Below are 26,203 nucleotides of genomic sequence, written 5' to 3'. Positions count from 1 at the left end.
CGTTCCTGTATTTCCTTGTCACGTCATTTTGATATCGCTTAATTTTTCCTTAGTTACTCTTGTATATGTGTACATTTTTCTTCCTAAAATTGCATTGCATTATTTGTAATATTTGCAAAACACTTAACATGAATTCTCTCTTTATAACTTCTTACCTAATGCTCATGTAGATTCTAAATAATTACGTTCATATTTAGGTACATAAATGTTACATACTCTAAAATAAGATTTTCTGCAGTTACCCTCTATTAATTATATATATATTTTTAGTTGTTTCCACTGACATCTGATGTCTGATGATTGCTTTTTGATGAAAGGCTTGTTTCTAAAAATATATTGCAAATATTTCATTTATATTTACTGAGCAACAAAACACAATTTCAGCTCCAGGAATAAATACATTCTTGTTTCCACCATGAACAATGACATAACAATAACAGTTATATTTACAATAAATAAATAAAATAATATCAAAAAATATTATATGTAACAAAACCTAATAAAAAGTTATTCTAACTTTTGCTTTGTTCATCAACTGCTATCGTCCTTAGTTCCATTTTGTGTCATCAAAATGTATACCTTTACATAATAAAAATTCCTTAATTTTATTAAATGCTTTATAAATGGTAATCTTTTTAAAAGCAATAAAGTCTTAAAACCTTTAAAAAAAGTTCCATTAGACATATTTAAATCCTATGTTTCCTAACAGTGTATGAAGTGATGACTTGCATGTCTCAAGAGAGTTAGATCCCTAAGTTTTCTACGCAGATTCTCCAGATTTACAGACTTCTCTGAAATAATTGTATTAAATTACGTTTATATCGATAAAATTGCTCATTGTCCTTCCTAATTCACATGCTTCAACATTTGGTATCATATATCGTCTCTACATATCTGTTGATTGAAATATTTGAAACTTCTGTTTGCCATTACAACATAGAAGATTGTAAAAACTTGATAAAACCACATTTTCAGTCAAATATGTACCAATTACCCTTAACTTGGTGAAGTATAGCCTATCTAACTATTTGATGTACGATGAACCAAATTTTTTATAATGGCTTAACCATGGAGTTTGATTGATACTTTGAAGTTTTAATTTGATTAATATTTTTCTTAGTATTTTAAGAATATTCAGCAATCAACAGCAGTTTTGTTAGAAGCCTATTTTCCTTTGTCTGTTGACATTCGAATAGAATCGAATGTATAAATATATACTGACTTCAAGCCCATTTTTACGCCCAAATCAATCACATTATATTAAATATAACTTTCTACATTATTTGATAACTAAATAGAAAACAAAATTATTATGAACTCAACAAAACAAAATAAACAATATAAATGAGGCCTATGCTTAAGTGTTATCAACAATGGTTTCTAAATTTCAGAGGTAAACAAAATTTCTCAAGCAATTCTTGTTTTTGTTTAGTAATTTGTTTGTATCATATATAACTCATTATACTTCAAGCTCTATACTATATCCAGAATTTTGCTGGTTAATCAAGGATACATCTTCGTGTATTATTATGGAAACACTGGATTACTTGGACGTTTCTCTTGCTGATACAACCCCAGAGTTAATTGCCATAAGTCCAAGCGGGATATACTTATATAGAAGCAGTTTGTATCTGTAACATAAAATTCCTTCTAAGTTCTTATTGTTTACTCCTGACAAGATAGTACTTATTTTCCTTTAACTTGATGCGTCAAATTTTAGTATAAATTCTACCAATGGCAGTTTGAAGGTTTTCAGCACATATACATGATTTTGGATACCATTGGTAAAGGTATTTTATAGAACTATATATCTCGTAAAGCAATTTATTATAGATGGAATCATTTGTTACCAAAAAATGAACAAATTTAATTTAATTTAAAATCTAATTTAATTGGGGTCTGTTGGCTTCTAAACTAATAATGTAAAATATGTACCACCTATTATTACAAAAATTTCGCTGCAAAATTGATGATAAGGCACACAATTCGACGCAAACTAAATAAAATTCCTCTTGTATATTGGTTAATAGAAAATCCTCTGTTCGGTGTAGCCTAGAACTAGTAGCTAAACAAAGTCCCTTTTTAAGTTCTTCGATTTAGGCTGCGTGAAGCATTGGTCCTGATTTATGAACAGTTTTTTCGCTTACATCCCCTGCGGACTGTTGGATCGAAAACGGTATTTTATTATTTCCAGAAGCAATTTATTCGGCATTTACTTATTATGAAAAACTCAGTTCGTTATATTGTCTTAGAATTTAGAGCATATAGTAAGACTAGCGACCCGCCCCGGCTTCGCACGGGTGCAATGCTGATACTAAATTAAATACACTACAGAAAAAATATGAACGTTGTATATAAAAACATAGCGGCCCGCTCCGACTTTGCACGGGCATAAAATATATATGCCTATGTCACTCAATGAAAACATGATTAAAATCGATCCAGTATTTTTGGTTCATTCATTACTGCCCTTGGCCTGCACGCATTAAATTTGGAGTAAAACAATTCCTCTTCCCCTATACTTACTATGAAGATTTCCTGCTATCTTTGGAATATCTAAATTCATACAATTTTTATTACATTACACATTTTTAAACGCAAATTTTAAATTTGTAATATCTCCGAAAATATTTGTTTAATTTACATGCTGTAAGGAACCATATTGATCTATATTAATTGCACACTGTATTTAAGGTACTTAATTCGATAAGGATTAATGCCGTATTGCTTAAAATAGCTTCGTAAATAAGCCATTTTCTCACGTAAAAAGTAAACAATAAAAATGGTTAATGTGGGTTATCCCTAAAAGATAAACATATACCATCGCGGACTTTTTTGTAAACCTTTTTATGGTGTACAATACTGTAGTACATTAATTTGATCTAACTCGTAGGGTTAGGCAGCGTTTTTGCTAATTGCTAAATAAGCCTAAAAAATAGGTTAATTTACGACATCACATTAGAAACCTCTAAAATTAGCAATGTTGCCTTAGTATATTATGCATGTATTATACATATAAACCTTCCTCTTGAATCACTCTATCTATTGAAAAAAACCGCATCAAAATCCGTTGCGTAGTTTTAAAGATTTAAGCGCACATAGGGATATAGGGACAGAAAAGGCTACTTTGTTTTATACTATGTAGTGATAGTGATGATATATATTGCAATATCGCAACCAAAAACAGGCCTAATATTTCGAATTAATAAAATTTTATTGACTATATAATTTTGTCTGAGCAGTGGTCGAAATTGAAACTTATAGTTAATTATATTTCCTTTGTTAAAAAACCTCTCTCTGGTACATAGTGAAAATAAATAAAATAGTGGAAAATAAACTATACAACTACATAAAATTTTATAAAAATTAATTTTGTTTTTAACGCTGTCTTCAAAACCACTTCCTCAGAATCTGATTCTTAATATTTACAAATCAGAGTTAAATTACTAAAGTAGTAATTTATAGAAAATATAAAAAGACAAACGTCTTTAATCAAAGTTAAGTAGAAAATAATAAGTCAAAATAGAAAATATTCCTTCTAATAGTATTTCTTTTATCAGTATACATTATTAAAATGTTTCATTTGGCCCGGAAAAAAAAGAAAGAGAATAAGATGGAGAAATAAAAAGAAGAAAAGAACTAGATGGAAAGCTTATTACCTCTGTTAAGACTCCACGTTTATTCTGAGTTGAAATGCTTTCTACTTACGTACTTGACTGGAAAAATTACAAAACTTTCTTTGATTATGTTTTAACACTCTCCTTCTACCCAAAACGATGTCCTCAATGTCATGTTAAAGTAGTAACCCGGGTTTCAATCCGTATAAGGTTAAATAAAAATTAACAAATATTATTAACGTTCTAATTAAAATGGGTAAAAAATATTAGTAACCGTTCGAAAAAGATTTATAATATATCAAATATTCTAATGCGTATATTTTTTAAATTACCAATGTCTTTCTTTTATCCTTATTCTGCTGTTATAGTATTCAATGAGAAAGCTTTCGTAAAAAAGACCCTGATGAAAGGCATAGGACCTGAAAGCAATAAAACCTATCCCGGCGTCATTTCATTTCGATAGCGCGCGTAATCGTGCTTTTCGAAAAGGACAAACCTGGAAGCCCCCCTAAATAACCTTTAATAAAATATGGACTCCATTGTAAATTTTAAAATCATCCCTTTTCTCTCGACATCTTTTCTCGTTATTTTGTGATTGATGCATTTCAAATTATCTATTAAATTTCTACATGAAATTAATTTGGATGTAGTTGTCAATCACTTAAGTAGGAAAATAAGTTTAAATTTAATTAAGTTTAAATAAGTCTAAATCCAGTCTTTGCTTACAAAATGCTCTTATTTTGTTCACAATTTTTTCTTTCTTTGGAATATCCTCATAAAGTTTATAATAATCAACAGACACTAGAAGCCATATCTGCAAAGTATATTAAATGATCAATTAATTCCACGCTCGTTCAATTTCGTCAAGGCTTTTATCGGTTTGAAAGACAATATTTTCTCTTGGTGAAACAATCACAAAGAAACAAGCAATTGTTTCTTTTGTGAAATATTTTAGTCTTGGCTACTTTTTCGATCGAATAGTATAATTTATTACTCACCATCGATCATTTTATTTAGATACAGGGGTTAGAAAAAGTGTAAATAATGTGCCTCGTATATACTCCATGGTATCCGTAATAAAAACAGTTAATAGTTCAATTTTTTACGAGCGACTGTATTCACGGTAATGACAGCATACACTAAACATGGTGAAACATTAACGGCGAAGACTAATAGTATACCAAACCTAGAGTTAATTGACAGAGACTGGTGAACAATAAAAAGGATTCTGACAGGACATAAAACTACCGCGGAAAAGTTGAACTGCTGAACACAAAACTCAGTTGAGTTAAAACATCATGGTGAGAGCTCTACATGACTATGTTGTGAAAGAAGTGGTGCAATGGTCGTTAAAATTGGAAACATGATGGATGGAAAAATGTAGGGTGGCCCAATAAAACATCATTTACATTGATACTTGCAGATTATGTACGGAGAACCTCGAAAGTAACCTACGATCCATATTGCCTGCTGTTATGATTTGGTATTCATCTGGTAGTCTTATTTATATCACTGTTCGGATTACTGCGAATGAATACTTCGACAGACATTCTCAATGATGATAATGCGCCCAGGAAATCGGCTAAAAACATTCAATATTGGTTAAGTGAAAGGGGAATATAATCTAATATCTTGACTGATCCCTCAGTCGACAGACCTTAACATAATTGAAATTATAAGAAGTTTTAAATGATGCCTATGGTGCCATAGTCTGTGGTGCCTAAGCCAGGCCTATGGTAGCTCAAAACTTTATTAATAAAGAAATATTGACGATAAGGTACAAAATTCGGCGCAAACTAAAGTTAATCTTAGGAAATCCTCTTTTCGGCGTACCCCAGAACCAGTAGCTAAACAAAGTCCCTTAAGTTCTTTGATTTAGGTAGCGTGAAAAATTGGTCCTCATTTATGAACAGTTTTTTTTGCCGTGGACCACCTGCGGACTATTAGATCGAAAACGTTATTTTATTATTTCAAGAATCAATTTATCCGGCATTTTTATTATAAAAAACTCATTTCGTTATATTGTCTATATAGAGTCTATAGTAAGACACCTTATTGATAAATAAATATTGTGTTTGACATATACACATATGTGGGTGTTTTGTATTATTCTGTTTATTCCAATAAAAAATAAAATAATGATAATGTATTTGACAAACAAGTCCTGATTAATCGAAATCTTTTGTAAATAAGGTTAACTAAGACTCGAAGAAAATATGAAAGTTTCTCCCAAATATAATTATTTGAAACAGTTGTATACTATAATTGTGACTAATATTGAATATCCATACGAGTTAGGCATAAATTTGAAAATATACCATCATAGGAAATGGCCATGTAATAAATTTGACTTGTTTAAGCCGACTATTGGAAAAGGAACTATCCTCTTAACTACAATACTGAGAAAAAACATAGCATAACTAATTGAAGATTATCTTACACACAAAATATAAAGCTAAATCCATTCAAAATTCAAATATTGCAATAATCTATTCAGTGTTTCCTTCTTTTGAATGCTTATCATGTTTTCGGATGACATTTCATTTTCGTTCATTGGGACACAGCAAATCCAGGATCCAAGTATCAAAAATCCTTCAGTTTATCAATTTTAAACATTTAGACTATGATACATTTTTTCACATGTAAAACTACGTAAAGTAACAAATAATTCAAATTGTTGCATGGAGATATTTTTCAAGAGATATCTGGTGATCGATTTGCAAAACCGTTTTGGGTTCTCTTAAGTCAACCTAGTAAATGTACTTTTTTATATTAGATGCCTTGTATAAAGTATTTTTTCATTATAACAACCATATTGTAGACTAGAAATTCTAGAAATAAAAAAAGCCTAATTGGTTGGTAAAGACGATAGGACAATCCGCCTACTGTTGCGATAGTCGCTGGTCCTAATCCTGCTGGGGCATGGTCGTAAATTTATGTTTGCGATTGTCAGGGCAAGAGAGTGAACTCCATGAAAGAAAATGATCCCAGTCACGCCAGTAACCAGGCTGGGTATGGCCGGATGCATTCTAAGTGGGTTACTCAATCGGTAGGCTTAATGCCGAGGACGGTTTCAATCCTATACTAAACAGTAGGTCCAGTCCAGATAAATCCTCGTTGGTAAAAAGGAGACCTTAAAATATATCACAGACAATTTTTTTCTCTTTTCAAAGTGTAGACCAACTTACCTACTATATACCAATTTAGTTTAAATTTAGCGTGAGCCCTCTCTATATATTATTCTATCGTATCAAAGTAAAACATGTGAAACAAAATAGTAAAATAGACTACTATGGTTTTACACTTCTGACGTTTTAGAGTTGATTTAATTTTGCTATATTAACTATTTATTTCAACTGTATTCTATTCTTGGTAAGATTGGTAACTGTTGGCATGTAGTTATATCATATTTAACATATATGGCGTTATTTTCATAATATAGAATCGATGAACTCACCAAAAAATGTCTACGTTTTTATTTCTCACCATATAAATCTTCTAAGGCCTTCTGTAGATGTTGCAAAACTAAAATTAACGAATTCGGCGCAGATGTCCTGGAGTTTTAGCGTGACTAACGGACAGCATTAATTGCTTCTAGCTATATAGAAAAATATGTTATATATTGAAATTAGCTGACCCAGCAAACGTTGTTAAAAACTAACTTATTGGAAGTATGTAAGGATGATGTGGTATATGAGTGAAAATGGCATGGAGCGCTGTGAACGATGAGGGAATATAAAAATAACAAAAAAAAAATATATATATATATATATATATATATATATATATATATATATATATATTAAGCTACAGCGTAAACAATATTTTCTGTTAGCCCGTCTTTAGCTAATACAAACAAACTTTATGGTTTACCCACTCGAGAGGATGTAACGTATGATTGTCCGTGTGAAAAACATGGTGTGCTCAAATCTAAGCCACAAACAGACATTGTTTGGCCTTGGGATTTACTAATAGTCATTGAAAATACCAATCTAATCGGATATTGAATACGCTTAAATTGAATTGGCACATCTGTGGGTATAATAGGTATTCGTGGTATTAATATATTTTTACGTCGAAACTTGCTATTTAAAATGGTGGTCTTGATAAGGTACCGTTGCACAGAGCAAAACGTTGTACGAAGCAAAATAATTGGAGATGCAACCTTCAATTGTAGGCTATGCGGTGGCATGCCTGACAAATCCAGTGAGTTCAAAAACTGGAGTGAGAGAAGGCTTATTGTTTGAGAGAAATAGGAGACCATTTTCGTTGTCGTCTCTACTCCGTGCTATTTACTGGGTGAGAAGTGACACCGGTAGACACATGCAGGGGATAAGTTACCCAGTGATAATAATTGATGTTATCCAGCGAGACAAAAAATTATTAAAATGACTATTAGATAGAAAAGTAAAAATTTAGGGTTGTATGTATTTTTAAATGCCACATTATAAAAAATTATTTTTTTTAGTGTGGACGATTCTCAGACTTACTGAAAATGCATTAAAAAAATTAACATTGTGATATGAGAATTTTATATATAAGATATATAGCATAACGAGGAATAAATAATAATCTTGATAATCAAATTTAATTTCGCTAACCTATATAAGTTATAATGTAAAAATGAAAAATTTGCAATATAAGTGACATTATAACATGGACTAATTAAACCAAGGTAGATTCTGTGTTATAAGAAATGGTAATCAACCCCTTTTTGATGTATCCAGGATGATTTTTAATGGCTGATTTCCTTAGAAACATCTAAACGATAGCCGGAGACATGCCCTTCGGACAGACCTAATGGAAGATATTCGTGCCAAAAGGCCAGCCTTGCGGAAGGGACCGCTACTTTTTCAGGATGACAATGAACTATTAGGGCCCTTTTGACTCCTACGTGCTAATAAAGTAGAATTTTAACTCGAATAAAGGAAACCGAGTAACCGCAGAGAGACATTTTAGGGGCCTTCCGAGGTACCCAATTTGTACAAATGATTCAAACTTTCAACTTCAGTTCTATTCGTTCTTTATCCATTCAATACTTAGAACAATGCTGGCACGACGGAACTTTTAAAAGCAGGAAGAACTTATTGTGTTGTATAATGTACTGTAAAATCAGTTTATTTAATAAGCTTTATATCTGCTTTTATAAGCCCGCGACGAGGCTGAGCTTTGAAATTTCGGAATTTCAGAATTAAATTGTTTATCAAAATGGCTTGAAGGGTGTTAGAGTAAAAGTTGAAAAAAAATATTGAAATTAATCTAAGAAGCGATTTTCCAAGATTGTGATCAGCTCGCATAGCACCTGTAACATTTTTGGTCAGATGAAGAAGAATAATACCGTGATCGTCACTTCATATTTACTGATGGTTCCAAGAAAGATGATTACATGGGATTACAACATGGTGCAACAACAACAGTTTACCGTACTCATAGTGGTTGGTATTTTGACTAATGAAAAATTTGCCATTTTTAAAGTATTAGAATTCATTTAAAAAAATGAAATACTATGTAATTGCCACAGACTCAATGAGCTCCCTCAAGAATCTGAGTTCCAAAACATCGCAAACACTCTCGGGCTAAGGTCATTGTTGATAAAATTAAATCATTAATTTAGAAATCTCTTTCGTTCATGTGGCTGCCATCCCATAGTAGAATAGATGTTAATAAGCGTGCTGAATGCCTCGCAGGAAGGATACCGGAGTCACTAATGGTGAATTTTTATTTTAATTTAAAACCTGAATAATCATTACGCTGGAATTTGCTGGATGAAAATAGAGTTTGGAAGATCAGAAGAAATTGCTATGAATTGCTGTAATTACTAGTATACACTTGACTAAAAGGGGACATTGTAGGATAAACAATGAGGAAACTGAACTCCTCTGGTTTGCACTGTGTGTAGTGTCAAAAGTTTAATTCAAAAATATACTACATATATGGTTAATTACCAATTAGTAATAATAGTATCAAAATTTCGAAATAGAAAAGCCTCTCATAAAAAATTATGTCCTAAACTTATGTTCTATTTAATAATTTACTTACTAATGTGTCAAAGACAGAAAAACAGAAAATTTTATACATCTTTACTGCTATTGTAAAAAATATGCATATGTAATCATGTTTATTTATTATATATAATATAATCAATCAAGTAACATATGGCGGGAACAAAACAAATATTAACATTAAGCTTTCTAGTATTTTTATTTAAGTTTCCTATGCTTTTAGTAATACTTCAACCCAGCCGATTGTTCCGATATATCTGATACCTTTATTTGGTTACTGCAGATTGAATTTGAGGTTTAAAATTAAACTACGCCATGAGATTTAAGAATAACGGTATTCCTGTATCATATATGAGTAGTTTGAAACAATAATTAAAAAACATAACCATTAAAGAAGACGATAAGAAGTGGAATATCTATGACAATTCTAAGCGCAAAAGATTATAAGTTTATCCATAAGAACCATCCATATCGACTTGAAAGATAAATATTAATAGCCATAGTCTATTGCTCTGCATATGGGGGGAGGGGGTCATCGAGATGATTTATAAGCAACGAAATTCGAATGAAATTGATTATGTAGATCTCTATCCACTACATCAATTAAAAAAATTACACTATATATAAGTACAAAAAAAGATTAATATGCAATAATATTAATAAGAGTACGTCACAAACGCAAAGTCATCTCTTGAGTGCCAACTTTCCCTCATACAGTGCTTCAGAGGTCTCTGATTAGCAGTTGTTCAAATCGCATCTTGACTTGGCTGGCACGCGGTTCCGTAATGCTGAAGAAGTGGAAAAAAATCAAAAAAAAATTTTTTTAAATATATACTGTACCCATCTTATATTTTTTTCCCTAAATGTATTTTTTAAGTGAAACGATCAGAACACATTCAAGCAACTAATAATTAGTAGCTACACATAGTCTGTTCAATACACAAACCAACAGCCAATAAACCTCATTAAAACTTAGAACATAACGTTACCGCTTCAAACTTAACTTCCGGTGTACAACGTTTGCCAGTTTATAACCGCTAATTATAATCACCATTTTATATATTTTTAACTAGGATAATTTGAAAAAAAAAATCCGCTTCGGGTTTTTAATAATTTTATATTTGTACAACCTTCAATTGGAACTATATTTAACGTCATCCCTATGACATGTATCTATGATGTGTCACATAAGTCAGACTGTTATATATAATCAGTATAATATCAGAAAAATACCCATTTTCTTTAACAGTAATCATGTACGAGTAGAATCTAAAATACTAAGAAAAAATTAAATAACTGGATAGTTCAGTCTAGAGTATTAAAGCAATAACGGCATTCTTGTCTTGTTTCTTGTTATCGTGAAAATATTTGATGAAATTTTTTACTTTATCAATAAAATATCTTAGCAGATATAATAGCAAATAATCATAGCGGGCTTCTATAGAAACTCCGACGTTATATTTGTAATGAGCCTAGGCGAAGAGAAAATAAAAATAAAAAGCTGTATATCTACAGATATTTGGGCTCATTAATATGAAGCTGTTTTATATCAAAGTCATAGAAGAGTAAAAAAAGCTATACTAAGATTCAGACTATATTTTAATAGATCAATAGCTACAAAGGTTTTAATTTAACTGTTTTTTTTACAGAACTACTGCCGTATATAACACAGTAATTACCTAATATTTGTTATATTACGTATCATTACACAAATACGTAAAAAAAATCTAAGAACTACTTAGTGGCTATAACGTATGCTTCCTTACGAAGCATATTTCTTTTTAGCTATTGGACGATACGTTTCTTGAAAATTTGGACAACTATGTTAAAAAAAATTCACAAATGATTAACGGTATATATTTTTATATAACATTTATAATACATTAACATACACTAAAATCTTTTCCTTTTCTAGTGATTATTATGTAATAAGATTAATAGAAGTAGGTCAAAAACGCAAAACCATCTCTTGAGTGACAACTTTCCTCCATACATTGCTACAGAGCGTTCTGATTACCAATTGTTCAAATCGCTTGGCTTGGCTTGACTTGGCTGGCACACGGTTCCGTAATGCTGAAGAAGAGGAAAAAATCAAGGAATTATCAAAAAGTTATTTTTTTTAATATAGATTGTACCCGTTTTAATTTTCATTAAATGTATTTTTAAAGTGAAACGATCACAACATAATGAAGCAACTAATAAATAGTAGATACACATAGTATGTCCAATACACAAACCAAAGAGCAATACATATCTCTGCTATTTTATTAGACGGACTATTCATTAAGATATTTCACATAAGTTGAACTGTTGTATATAATCAGTTCAATATCAGACAAATACCCCATTTTCTAACAGTAATCATTTATCTCCAATTTGTATGGCGAGTGGAATCGAAAATACTAAGAAAAAATTAAATAGCTGGATATTACAGTCTAGAGTATTAAAGCAATAACGGCATTCTTATCTTGTTTTTTTTATTGTGAAAATATTTGATGAAATTTTTTACTTAATCAATAAAATATCTTTAGTCATAGCGGGCTTCTATAGAAAATAAGTAGTATGATATAAACTACCAGTTATAAATATTAAATAAACTCCGACGTTATATTTTGATGGACCTCGGCGAAGAAAAAATAAAAATAAAAAACTGTATATATACAGATATTTTGGCTTATTTATACGAAGTTGTTTTATTTGAAACTCATAGAAGAGTAAAAAAGCTATATTAAGATTCAGACTAGATTTTAATATATCAATGCCTACAATAGACCTGTTCATGTCTTCATATTTTAATTTGCGATGAACCAATTCCAAATATATCGGTTTCTTTGAGGCGTGCAGAATGGCCTACAGAAAAGAACGTAAAAAGCCTTCTTTTTGGTGAAGCTTTGAAAAGATGCCAATGTGCTCTATCGTAATGGATCACAAATACATTCCTCAAAACCTCAAAATTTATTCAATTAATCAATTTCTGACTATCTGGAATATTATCTATGTTACTTTCTTTTTTAGCATATCAAAATACATAGAAATAGATGAGAATTATCTAACAACTTTTTTGTTACAGGTTTTATAAAAATAGACAATATAAAATCTATGAAGTGTGATGTGTTAGTGAAACTCCTTTTATATAAAAAATCCATGCATATCTAAAATATCCATCGCTATTTTTTCTAATATCGAAAAATATATATATTAGAAAAATCGTATACGCAGAAGGTATCGACCAAACCCAGGTGTAATAAATACATTATAGTTAAAATGAAAGCAGTAACATAAAAATCAGTATTTTTCCCCTATAGACCATTTCCTACTTCTAATATATTAACTCAGTTAATATAAAAGTGACCTTTTCTTCAGTAATATTTTTATTGTCAAGATAAAAGAACAAAACTATTAGGATATCAATATTGCTTGTATTTTGATCAGCGATATATATTTGTAAAAATACAGAATATCCAGGTAAAACAGATATTAAAAACCCAAGCTATAGAAAACCCATAATTGTTAAATTCGTTAAAAAGTTTGAGATATATCTACATAAAACAAACAACTACATTTAGTATTATTTAATTATTCAATGCACTGTATTTTAAATATTCTTAACTTTTATGGTTTGATATGGAAAAATCTGCTGATGAAGTAATTTTTGAAACTTAACTGCTTCAACATATTCCAATTGTCGGTTTGGGTTTTCTGCGGTAGAAAAATAATCAAAGGCTATGTATTGCAAGACCAATTTGATGAAAATCTAGCTCCATCTCTCAAGGAACTTTCCAATGATCTCCTACTAAAGGCAAAGTACGAAATCATACGAAATGACTGAAACTAAATTTTCGAACCGCTTCAACATCATGGCTTTATTTCTTGTCAGACAACAAAGACAACAGTTTTCGGTGATGCAATATGACTGGAGATAAAAAGTCAAATATAGCAATACACAACAAGTGCGACAACTCTATATTTGGAAAGTGTAGTGCATCTTATTGAGACCAATGAAGCATAGCTTGGCTGGCACACATTTTAGAAATGAGAAAACGAATTGAATATAGTTTAGGGAATATAGTTTATTGAATATAGCTCTTTGGGTATGGTATCTCTATGTGACAGTGCTAATATGACAATAAGCAGTATCACATCTCATATATACTCTGTTATATTCAGTAAGTTCTGACCAAGTGTTTCACATTTAAATTGCGTTTAAAATTAAACAGCTTCATAGAATCGGCACTATCTAGAGAACCATTCACATCTTTTTGTAATTAAGATCTTAAAGATAAACGATATGTAACCAAAGCGTTAGCTCTGGACACAATTATAACATTCTATAAAATTAAAAAAAATATATATCTAAAAATCTCCTTTAGCGACGATTTATCTGTATTGAGCTCATAATTTAACGTGGGCTCCGAAACACCATCCTCGGAATTAAGCCTACCAACTTACTATCGACCAACTTAGAAATCATCCCAGAAGATATCCGGTTTTATCAAGCATGGTTACTGGCGTAACTGAAATCATTTTTCCTTTTCGGATGTTACACTCTCGCTTAGAACATTCACAAATATTAAACAATCACAAACATAAATTGATGACGATTTCCCAGCAGAATTCGAACACGCGAATATCGCAACAGTAGGAGGACCGTCCTGTCACCTTTACAACTGCGCCGACCAAATCCGCAATTAAAAATTAGTTTATATGATGAAGGAAATATTTAATATAATTTATTAAATTGAAACATTAATAATCTAATAAAACAGACAACAGAAAATGTTCAATGTTTGCCGGTTTGAAATCTCTAATGTCTTGAAAAACCTTGTAGAAATTTGACAATAGGGTCGATCAGTACCAACATAAACAGAATTTTATGGAATGATTCGATTTCATGTTCCAAGGTAACAAAAAGCTGTCTTTTTTTATCTAGCGAAAAAAAATGGGAAGAAAAAATCCACTACGAGTTAAAAAGGAATTGCATATTTACAAAAAAAATAATTTCGCAATATATTTGACTTTATATAATATATGACATGGATTTTCTTTTCAACTGGAACGTTCACAAGTACATAATATAATATCATGTCTTCAACATTTTGTATAACCATAAGGCATTCACTATGTTATATAATATAAATGAGGGCTTTTATTTCATCAATTTGGACCTATTCCAGCGAGAAACTGAGATAAACGATTTCCGGAGGTCTCTCTTAACCTCGATTTTAGTCCCAAAAGATGTATATTGCCTGGAGTTGCCGCGATAAAGGCGTTCAACATTCTTTCGATTTATCAGGTCTGATCATGTACGTCCGTTTAGGTGTATTGCCATAGAAACAAAAATGCAAACAAATAGTAAAAAAAAGATTAATAATGATATGTTGATATCGCAAACCGCTTCCACGATTTCGAGGAATATCCAGGATTGGGCATTTTAAGCTTAGAAATCGAAACAGGGAAATTCTATCATATTTCACATATTAATTTTAAATGTGTTTTATAATTTTATATTTCGCTCAGTAGATGAATTAGTAAAATCTTTTAAAATCTAATATTTTATTAATAAATAAAATTTATATATTTAATTAAACGCAAAAATAAATGTTTTATAATCTACCAAGAACGCAATGAACACGAAATAATTGGATATAAAAATATTTAATGTCTTATCTCTCAATATTTTTTTTTAATTTAATTGCTCTAATATTATATCCCAAAATATTATTTCCCAAAATTAGAGAAAGAAAAAGAATGCGTTGCTGAAAGAAGAGTTTGAGATATTTATTTAAAATAAACAATGTATTATTTCCGAGAAACAGTCTTAACTAATTCCAAGAGAACATGGTAAATAACCAGTAAATAATATGTTTCTCCTTACACTATTCTGTAGTATATTAAAGGTAAGTGAGCACTACTACACATAGAATGCATATTATATCAAAGTATTAGTATTATTATTTAACTATCGTTCTACACTGTATTGAAATTGTCAATAACGCATTATCAAAGGTAATCTTTAAGTATTTACAAGACAAAATGTATGTCAAATTAAAATAATCAATGGAGTCCGTTTATTTTTTATTGAATGAAAAGAAGAAATTATAGGATAGTTTATTGAGAATACCATTTATTCTACTGATAAAGCATGTTTGTATAAAACAAGATGACTACGGCTATGTACTTTAGGAGGGACTTGTTTCATTGCACAACTGATATGGCACTGCTAGCAGAAAAAGCATGATGGGGTGTTTATGTTAAAGATGTGAAAAGTGGAATGTCTAGATGTAGGGGTCTGATTTATATTAGAATAGAAGTGCTGCTGGTGAGTTTAGTGACTGATTATCTATGATTCAGGAACGAACAACATTCTGCTAGGACATGAAATAAATTATGGTGCCAACAAATCGGTTACAATTGGAAAAATGACAGATGTTTGTCAATTTTGTAGGACACTAAAATACAGCGGTTAAAAGTTTCGACAAAAGTACTGGGATGGGATTATTCCAATAATTTTTTCAACATTCAAGAATATAATTGTTATTTCCAAATGATAATTGTATATTAATTTTCAAGACATTACAGCGTGTCACACACAGACACATCAGCGTGTGTGAGAAAATAGTGCTCAACTCTGGGGTTGTACCAGCCAAAGAGGCAGAAATATTATATAATGATTCCAAATAAGATACTGCAAAGTATTTTTGATACTCCATGGTATATTTGTAAAAACAAGTTGTAAAGATGGAAACTGTCGATAACGTTATCAAGAACTAATACATCAATTGAAAAGTCCCTGGTCTACCATACTAAAACACATTTTTTTGGCAAAATTAGTTTTTTTATTCAACATAATTCCCTTCAAGGGTGATACATTGATTATAGCGACAGTCCAACATTTTTATAACATTTTTGTGGTACAATTTGTCCCTTGCTTCAAAATTGGCCTCAGTTTCGGTGATCACCTATTTATTCGACGAAAATTTCTTCCCAACGAGCATTCCTTTGAGATCTGAGAACAGAAAATAGTCGCTGGGGGTTAGATGTGGAGAGTGGTTGATGAGGAATCGTTTTGTCACTGACTTGTGACACGGTGCATTGTCTTGGTAAAGCAGCACTTTCTTTTTCTTCAAATACGGCAGTTTTTCGGTGATTTCGTCCTTCAAGCGGTCATATAATGCTATGTCATAGTCGCTGTTGATGCTTCTTCCTTTTCCAGAATAGTCAGTGAAAACTATTCCATGAGCATCACAAAATACAGACGCCATAACCTTGCCAGCCAATTGTTGCGTTTTCCTACGCTTTCGGTTCATCGTATGCAATCCACTCGAATGACTGTCGATTGGACTTCGAAGTGAAATGATGGATCTATCTTTCATCCATTGTCAGTGCTCCAAACAGTGCTTCCAATCATCAACGTCATTATTTTTGATCAAAAGTGAGCTCGCGCGGCAACAGAGTTTTCTCATACCCAAATATTTGTGAATGATATGATGTACAGGTTCAGTTGATATCTTTAGGGTATCTGCTATTTCATTTAATTTCAATTTACAGATATTTAAAATCATTTTGTAGATGTTTTAAATGTTTTCGTCGGTAACGGCCTCTATTCACCACATCTAAACTTAGCATACAATCCTTGATGGTTGATTTTCCTGGGGCAATGTCCGAAAATTCGGCATCAAGCCAAGGTTTTGCTTTAACTGTATTTTTTCCCTTCAAAAAGCAATATTTTATCCACACGCGAAATTCCTTTCTGTCCATTTTTTTCACAGTAATAAAAGTTGCTTCACTCAAAATTCACAAAGTAATAATCCGACAGCAGTCAAATTTATATGCGCATCTTTTGAGGGTTAGAGCTAACCAAGAAACATGGATTTAATTCTAGTAGGGCCATCTATGTGACAGCCCGGGACTTTTCAATTGAGCTTTTATACCCGAAGATCTAGTTAAGCGAAATTATAAGTTAAATTCAGTATCCATGAAAAACAGAGATATTAAGCACAAGATGTATATCGTAGAATTAGTGTTTTGTAATTTTAAACAACTAATTGCTTATTAGTATTAATTTACCAAAGTACTATATTAAATAATAACAATAATAAAAAGATGTACGTGATACGAAATTAACCGGGCCCTCTAGTAGGAAAGAATTATTGTCCACTCTGCCAATTTTTGCAATACTGAAAGGATAATAATAAAACGATATCTCTACGCCGATTTTTTGTATCACGGTTTACCGTATGAATAAACGGATAGAAAAATAATTTATTTTATGCTAATGTGTTTTGTACGGTGCTAAACACCACCAGACAATATTAGACATTCTGACTACGACAATAAGATCTTCGTCTATTTATCAACGTAACAGTTGGCAACAATTTAGGCAAACATTCGGTTCAGATTCGTATTTGTACATCTATTAACGTCCGTTGACATAGCCAGACGCTGAGAACGATATCCACATACTCGCACACCGTCATAATCTCATTAAAACCGGTCTGCGTTTTTTCAAAGACTCCTGTATCGTTTCAAAGCGTGCTCATTATGCGGCACCTTTTAAAACGAGAACGTTTCGGGGTATTTCGGCAGATTGCGACGAAAAAAAATCGCCCAGCTCCGAAAAGATTAGGGCGGTTCTTTTCTTTCTAAAGTCCACCTTAAGCAATCGCTGAAAAGAGAAAACGAGAGAGTTTGGATAACCGTTTAGAGAAAAGTATTACTTATCTGCAAGGAACGAAATTTTTTGCGGTAGATTTCCGCAGGAGCAGTATATTATATGTATATTATATTTTCTGTACTCTATATATGTTGCCAAAGAATATTTTAAAATGAAGCAAATATTCACAGAAGCATATTTCATATTTAAAATCGGACAATTAATTTTTTTTCTCTATGTTATACCACAATCTTGCCTATTGGTAATAAGTATTTCTTATGTCTATATTATATATACATGGCATGTAGAAAATCACTTCATTAAACAATCTTCTGTATAAAATATTATCTTAATTAATTCGTCTTATTCTAAATTCTACATATGTCCAGTAATCAGATCAGGTGGTGTTAATCGTTTTAGTCTACGCACTTCACTATCGCGTTGGGATGCACCCTTTCGAAGTACTTCACACATACACGTTGAATTACACTCGTTATAGGTTCTAGGGGAATATCACATTGTATCACTTTATTTGAAATATAGTACGGAGCATCAACAATGGCACGCAACAGCTTATTTTGGAACCGTTGAACGATCGATATATTAGATTTGCTAGCGGTACCCCATAGTTGAATTCCATATGATCAAATAGGCTTGAGCATCGACTCATACAACAATATCTTGTTATCTAATGATAACTTGGATTTGCGCCCGATGAACCAATACATTTTATATAATTTAAGTCCAAGTTATTTCCGTTTAGAGAGTATGTGCTTCTTCCAGGTTAGGCGTCAATCTAAGTGAATACCAAGATATATAACATGCTCTGCTTGGGGGAGTTGACGATGATTGATATTCACTGATGACATATTCTTCTACGCAGGGTAAACGTTTCATGCCTGAATTTTATTTCATTTTCTTTAATGCGCCATGTCTTCAACCATAATTGTATTTGCCATAGGTGGGCTGGTAGGTTTATTGATGCTGTGAGTGGATCTTCATGGGATGCTAAGATTGCTGTGTTGTCTGCGTATGTTGCCACAGTAGTTATATTTGTGATGGGCAGATCGGCCGTATACAGAAAATACAGTAATGGACCCAGTACACTTGCGGAACTCCTACGGTATGTTCATTGCCTTGATTTACAATAAAATATCTATTAGTGATATACAATTTTACCAACTGACAGTCCGTATGAGGGATAAGTTTCGTTAGTTTAACCTGCAAGTCCATATACTATACTTTGTCAAAAGCCTGAGATATAGCTAGAAAAACAGTCGAACAATATCTTTTGGCATTTAGGTGAGCGTTTATTTTCTTTACAAATCTATGTAATTGTTCTATAATCCCTTGCTTATTGTGAAAGCCAAACTGATGTTCTGGAATAATTTTTCTTTTTTATATTATATAGTTTAGCTTCTTTATGTATAATTTCTTGAAAACTTTCGAAATAATCGGTAATAAACTCTGGTCTGTTTAAGAATCATTAATATTTTAGCTACTCTCCAGATGCTAGGGAAGTAATTAATTTGTAGCATAGCACTAAATATAAATGTTAATAGTTTTATACCCTTGTCTGATAGTTCTTTTCAAATTTCACCAGTAATTAAGTCATAACCAGGAGCTTATTTTGAAAGCTAGTAATTTTATTTTGGTCAAGTACATAGAGTTGAGACTGGAAATGTTTGAAAACATTTTTTAAGTGTTTCGAGAAAATGTCTTCTCTTTATTGCTTCCAGCCCAATTATTTTAATTTGTTTTAATAGGTGGGTTATGCTACTGGGGTCTGCTAAGCGTTTTTGTTGCTTTCCACAACGAATAGTCTGTATCAAGTTTTCTAGGTATTCTTGAATGCCTTGGTTATGTTCATTTTGGATTAGTTCTTTGATCTCTTTTAATAGCCCAATTAAATTTTTTTTTATTCTCTTCAATCCTTTGCTGTTGCCAACTCCGTCGTAACTTTATTTTATCTGCTATCTTTTTCTGTATTGTACATTGTATTTGTAAATTTTTTGTAAGGTTTATTGCTGCTATTTCTATATCCATTTCAGTTTGTAACGGTAAGTTTAGAGAGATGTTTCGCTCCAGGTTTTCTCTAAATAAGGACCAGAGAGTTCTACTATTGCACAGAGAAGGAGCTCTATCTTTGATGGTAATTTTTGAAGAAAGTGAAACATGATTCTGCATGACACTTTTATGTATCAATATTTTTTGTAATACAGAAATCTATAGTATCTGGTTTTTTATTTCTGTGTGAAGGCCAATATGTTAGTTCGCCAGTATAGATATATTGTAAATGATCTGTCTGCATTGCTTTTAGCAGTTCTCTACCCCTTGAGATTATTATTCTTGAACCCAACATTAAATGTTTTGCATTGTAATCTCCTCCGGCTGTAAATCTATTACCTAGCGTACTGAAGAATTCTTGAAAGTGTTCTGCCTTGTTACGTTTGGGTGGGCAATATTATTTAGAATATTATTGAGTTTATTTAGAATTTGTGAGATATATCTTGTACTATGAATTATATAGTCCTTTTCCGAAATTTACCTATATTTACAAATTGCAATTTGTAGATCTAAATATATAGCGATATATATGAGAATCAATACAATTACTTGCTGCTACAAATAACAACTGTGAATAAATATACAAAATTTAACAAGTAAAATATTGTTGCGTCGGAACAAATACGTGTTAATATCTGGTATTAAAAATGTATCTGAAGAACCTCCAATGCAAAGCGAAAATATTTCTATTTTTATAACTCTCATTTTATATACATGTCTTAAAAAGTACAAGGCTATGCAAAATAATGACTAAAGCTTTCAATACTTACGGTGCGAAGTTGAAGGTGGAGCTTTATAGGACCACATATACAAGACCTTTTAACAGACGCAATTTTAATGACGGTGTACAAAGCAGCAAACAAGAATAGGTTACTTTTATAGAAGCGTATCCCGATATTTTGGGTATATAAAAAGGCTGATGCTAACGAAAAGCTGAAATTCAAGGAAATCGACAAAAAATAGAACGACTGAAAACATATTTGTTAACTAAAGAATCATTATTAGAAGATTTACTGTAAAATTATGGTTAATATTATGAACCAGAGAACAGAACCGCTGGAATTATATTACCAATTAAACGTGCTGATTAATAAAATAAACCAAAAATGTTTAAAGGTTATGTATTACATAGTACTATTAATAATGCACTTAATGTAAAGGAATAGTCTGTAGCCTCAGTAGGTGTCAAGTGTTCTAGGTTTTCTTGAATGCCTTGGTTTCGTTTATTTTGGATTAGTTCTTTGAGCTTTTTATTGCCCAATTAAATTTTCTTTTATCCTCTTCAGTCCTTTGCTATTGCCAATTCCGTCGTAACTTTCTTTTTTCTGCTATCTTTTTCTGCATTGTACATGATATATATATATATATATATATATATATATGTATTTTTTCTTGGAAATTTTTCATTGTTAGGAATCGCGAAATATGCTGCCTCCTATAGATTTTTGTAAGGTTTATTGCTGGTTTCGGTCTAAGTTTGCTCTAAATAAGGGTCAGTTAGTTCTACCATTGCACAGAATAGGGGCTTCATATTTGATAGTAATTTTTGAAGAAAATATTTCTATTGTTGCTGAATGAAGACAGGTTAAAAGATTATTCAGCATGACCCTTTTTTGTATCAATATTTTTTGTAATACAGAAATCTATAGCATCTGGTTCGATGCGAAGTTGAAGGTGGAGCTTTATAGGACCACATATACAAGACCTTATAACAGACGCAATTTTAATAACGGTGTACAAAGCAGCAAAGAAGAATAGGTTAGTTTTATAGAAGCGTATCTCAACATTCTCAAAAGGCTGATGCTAACGAAAAGCTGAACTTCAGGGAAATCGACTAAAACTAGAAAGATTGAAAATACATTTTTCAACTAAAGAATCATTATTAGAAGATTTACTGTAGAATTCTGGTTAATATTATGAAACAGAGAACAGAACCGCTGGAATTATATTACTAATTAGACGTGCTGATTTATAATTTTTTTTTATAACCTTTATATGTATTGCATAGTACTATTAATAATGCACTTGATGTAAATGAATAGTAGCCTGTAGCCTCAACTGGTGTCAAGTTTTCTAGGTTTTCTTAATGCCTTGGTTTCGTTAATTTTGGATTAGTTCTTTGAGCTCTTTTATTGCTCAATTAAATTTTCTTATATTCTCTTCAGTCCTTTGCTGTTGCCAGTTACGTCCTAACTTTATTTTTTCTAACTTTATTTATTATATATATATATATATATATATATATATATATATATATATATATATATATATATATATATTAGGATTGGAACGAATAATATATTTTGTGACATCTATCCAAAAATTTACAACGTTTTCTGTTAAAATATGTGAGCTGTAAGTTTTTATTATTAAATACTATACTTTGGATTATTGGTAAAATCGGCAATATTCCAAGGAGATTTTAGCGCTCATCTGAATCGAATTAATTAACGTGTATCAAATTATCAAGAAAAGAAAGTTCCATTGTTAGAAACATTATCTATTAGTATAGTCATCTAACATGTCAGTATTGTTTAAGCTTAAAATCTATATTTCTCCACAATGACTGCCTATATTGTTCCATTCCTATTACATATTCAGTGTTTTAAATAAAAAAGTATGAAAGCATGAAACTAATCTTTTAATTAGACTTAATCAAATACAAAGAATAAAACTGGAAAGTTATTTCTCATTCGAAAGTTTTACTGTTTGTGGGACAGTAGATACACCAAAAAACTGATATTGTTTGTCGTAAATTAAACGTTAAATAAGAACCTCTTATTCCAAAAGAAAATGTGATTCTTCCACCATTACATATAAAACTTGGTTTGATGAAAATTTTGTCAAGCCCAAAGATAATAGTAATTTTGGTATTTCAAACTGTTGTCTCTAAATCAAGTGATATTAAATTAAAAGAAGGCATTTTTGTTAGTCCACATATAAGAAAACTTATAAAAGCAATGAAATCGATGAAAATCTTACCGAGAAACAGTTAGCGGCTTCGTTATCTCTAAAGAACGTAAGTCGTGGTTTTAGGAAATTTTAAAGGTGAAATTGCCGAGTTTTAGTGAAAGATTTGTTACGAAAAATTAAAACGATGAGGTACAGAATGTCTCTAAAAATACACTCCTTGCGTTCCCATTTCGATTTTTTTACTCATTTGCTTTCAGCATATGTGATTAATTTTTTCTACTGACCACTTAAACCTTAGCTATTTTGATTCATTGTCTATTTATAAATATATATTACTATTTTTTAATAAATTTAATTATATAAATAATTAAATATGAAATAAAATGTTCATGCTGTTTTTATTTAATAATAATACTTTAATTTTTAATAACTTTGAATTGGTACGTGATACAAAAAATCAAAGAAAAGTTTCTCTGTCGACAGGTACAATTTGACGAAAAAGATCGTTTTATTTAATGTTACAGAATAAAAAAAATTGCCACACAGGGTAATCACTCCGTTGTTACTTGGTGCAGTTATGCAAAGTTTCAGCCAAAACTTTGCAGCTGAAATTGTAACTTATAAAAAATGAATCAAAGGTGCTCAAATACCCCTAACCATAAAGCATTAAAATTAGGTAACATATAATAGACTTTGAAAACAGACCTAGTCGTTGGGTATCTGGCAAAAACATCGTAGCTCATGGCGTCAGGCCACCTGACGGACTAGAGTTGATATGCACTAATATAGAAATTTATGCAGAAACTTGGAGTTCAGGGTGTACAGCCACCAAAGGCGGATTGCAGTAGATCAATTCCTCGGCTATTGAAATTTGGAGTCACTTAAACTTAGGAAACAATTCCATAAATGTGGATAAAACAGTGGTATCATCAAAGGACAAACGTAGAGACGATATTCACTAATACTTTAAACACAACCATAAGCTGTTCATTAACGTACCTTACGTACTATACCGCCCTATTAATATAGAACTTCAAATATTCTAAAAACATGCCTGTGTGTGTTAAATTAAAGACAAAATCAATTTTAAGAATGGTTTTAAGCGAAATTGACAAACAATCATTTCCCGATTTTGTCAAGGAATATGATCTGTTGAAACACGGGAATTTAAAGCTCCCGGAAAAGTGAAATAATTACAATCATGTTACTCAACTGTTATAGATATATAGACAGTAATTCAAAAGAGCATTATATATTTGTTCATTAATTATAATAAATAGCAAAGTCTAGTTCAGAGATACACATTAACAACATGGAAATTAATCTTCATTAAACCTTTACCGCATGCTATGAGAGCTTGCGGAATTTTAAGATGTAACTGTAATATAAAGTGCAACACGTGTCTAGCGTGACCCAGGGTTTACTCGCTTTTACGCCAGACTGCATCAGAAAATTCGAGTAAAATTATACGGTTTAGTTTTATTTTTCTCTTACTTATTATAATGCAGCAACTTAATTCCGAGGCAAAAAACTGTTGTTAAAACAATAACTAATTGTAATATGTTTTTAAAAATGTGGGCCAAAATGTCAAGCGAACAAAAAACTATCTAAACTTTCTAATTGTTTTAAAGAAACTAGCTTGCCGAGAAATACGTAAAAATTTTGAAAAAATTAATTTCTAGCGTACTGCTTGATATTATGAAAAAAGATGTTAAAAGTATACAAAAAATAGTGGCGAATAGAGAGAAATATAGTTTCTCGTTGTCATTTCTCATGATGATCTATCATGGACTACTATATATATACGGCCCAGGTTATCACGCCATTCACATCTATTTTTTATTAACCTGACTGGTGAACGAGTGAGAGGGGTTGGTTTGCATTTACCCTCAGTGTAGCTTTGTATCGCCGTTCAACCAGTCGCCTCTTATTTGTGTTAAATAAAATATTATTTGCAAGTAAATTAATATTTTCTGTTTTCTCAACCCTTTCGAAACTTATAAAAATAGGATTAAAATTTATATTACAGTAGGATATTAAAGAATAGAATTGCCGGCTTGGTGGTATTGGCGCAGTGTTAAAGCCGACAGGCCCGCAGTAAGCGCGGGTTCGAATCCTTCTGAGGCATGATTGTGAATAATTGTGATTATCATAGGCAAGAGTGTAAAATGCGACAAAGAATATGATCCCAGTCACTCCAGGCTGGATAAAACCGGATGTATTCTGGAATGATTTCTAAGTTGGTCACTTGCAAGTCAGTAGGCTTAATACCCAGAACCGTGGTTCGAAGCCCACGTTAAATGGAGGATTCAGTCCAGATAAACCCATAGTTGGTAAAAAGAAACTTTCAAACATATTTAAAAAAAAATCGAATTTTAATGAAATATTTTATTTAAATACTAATTAACATTTGTATAAAATATTTTCAAAATATACTTAAAAATAAAATATTTGAATTTACTGAATGTAGTAATTACATGTTATAATTTTGATAACGAAACTTTTTATATATCATTACAGGTACTTAATTACTATCTATATTATACGTAGTCGAGTAAAATTTTTCATTTCTACCCTTTACAATTCTTTTTATTTTTTCATCCAATAAGAAAAAACAACACTTAATTATAACTTTCATGTTACATTGCTTTCGTTCCGGATATTGTATACAATTAATCGTTTTAAAAAAGATCCCGATATCATCTGAATTAGAATTTTCGTTAAAAATTGGTTTTGTTGTATATTATTTATCCAATAAATAAAAAAGTCTACAGATAGCTTCGCACGCAAGCGAATTAAAATAGGTTCCTGATACCGTTACATAACATTTAGATAATATAGTAATTCTTAGTCTTTTTGATATTATACTCAGTTAATTTCCTTTGAAAAAAAAATTAGTTGTACTTACTAATTAATTTAGAAGATTCCACTATGAATGGAGCAACTGATAA

General features: G+C 31.1%; 1 protein-coding gene and 1 long non-coding RNA gene across 3 annotated transcripts in view; one reads left to right on the top strand and one right to left on the bottom strand.

Moving 5' to 3' along the window:
- The window catches only part of LOC143204482 (neuropeptide CCHamide-1 receptor), a 480,161-nt gene that overhangs the window by 355,986 nt on the left and 97,972 nt on the right, over positions 1 to 26,203 (top strand). The window lies entirely within an intron of this gene.
- LOC143191592 (uncharacterized) overlaps positions 11,607 to 26,203 on the bottom strand; it is a 47,796-nt gene continuing 33,199 nt past the window's right edge. Inside the window, exon 3 of the long non-coding RNA XR_013004629.1 lies at positions 11,607 to 11,692. This is a non-coding gene — a long non-coding RNA (uncharacterized LOC143191592). The remainder of the gene's footprint in view (positions 11,693 to 26,203) is intronic.

The sequence above is a fragment of the Rhynchophorus ferrugineus genome, unplaced genomic scaffold (genome assembly GCF_030347505.1).
Source record: "Rhynchophorus ferrugineus isolate W39M unplaced genomic scaffold, kcgeb_rfMv2 rfM1, whole genome shotgun sequence".
Lineage (NCBI taxonomy): Eukaryota > Metazoa > Arthropoda > Insecta > Coleoptera > Curculionidae > Rhynchophorus > Rhynchophorus ferrugineus.
Note: the sequence above shows the minus strand (reverse complement) of the source record. Positions and strands in the feature narration are given on the sequence as shown.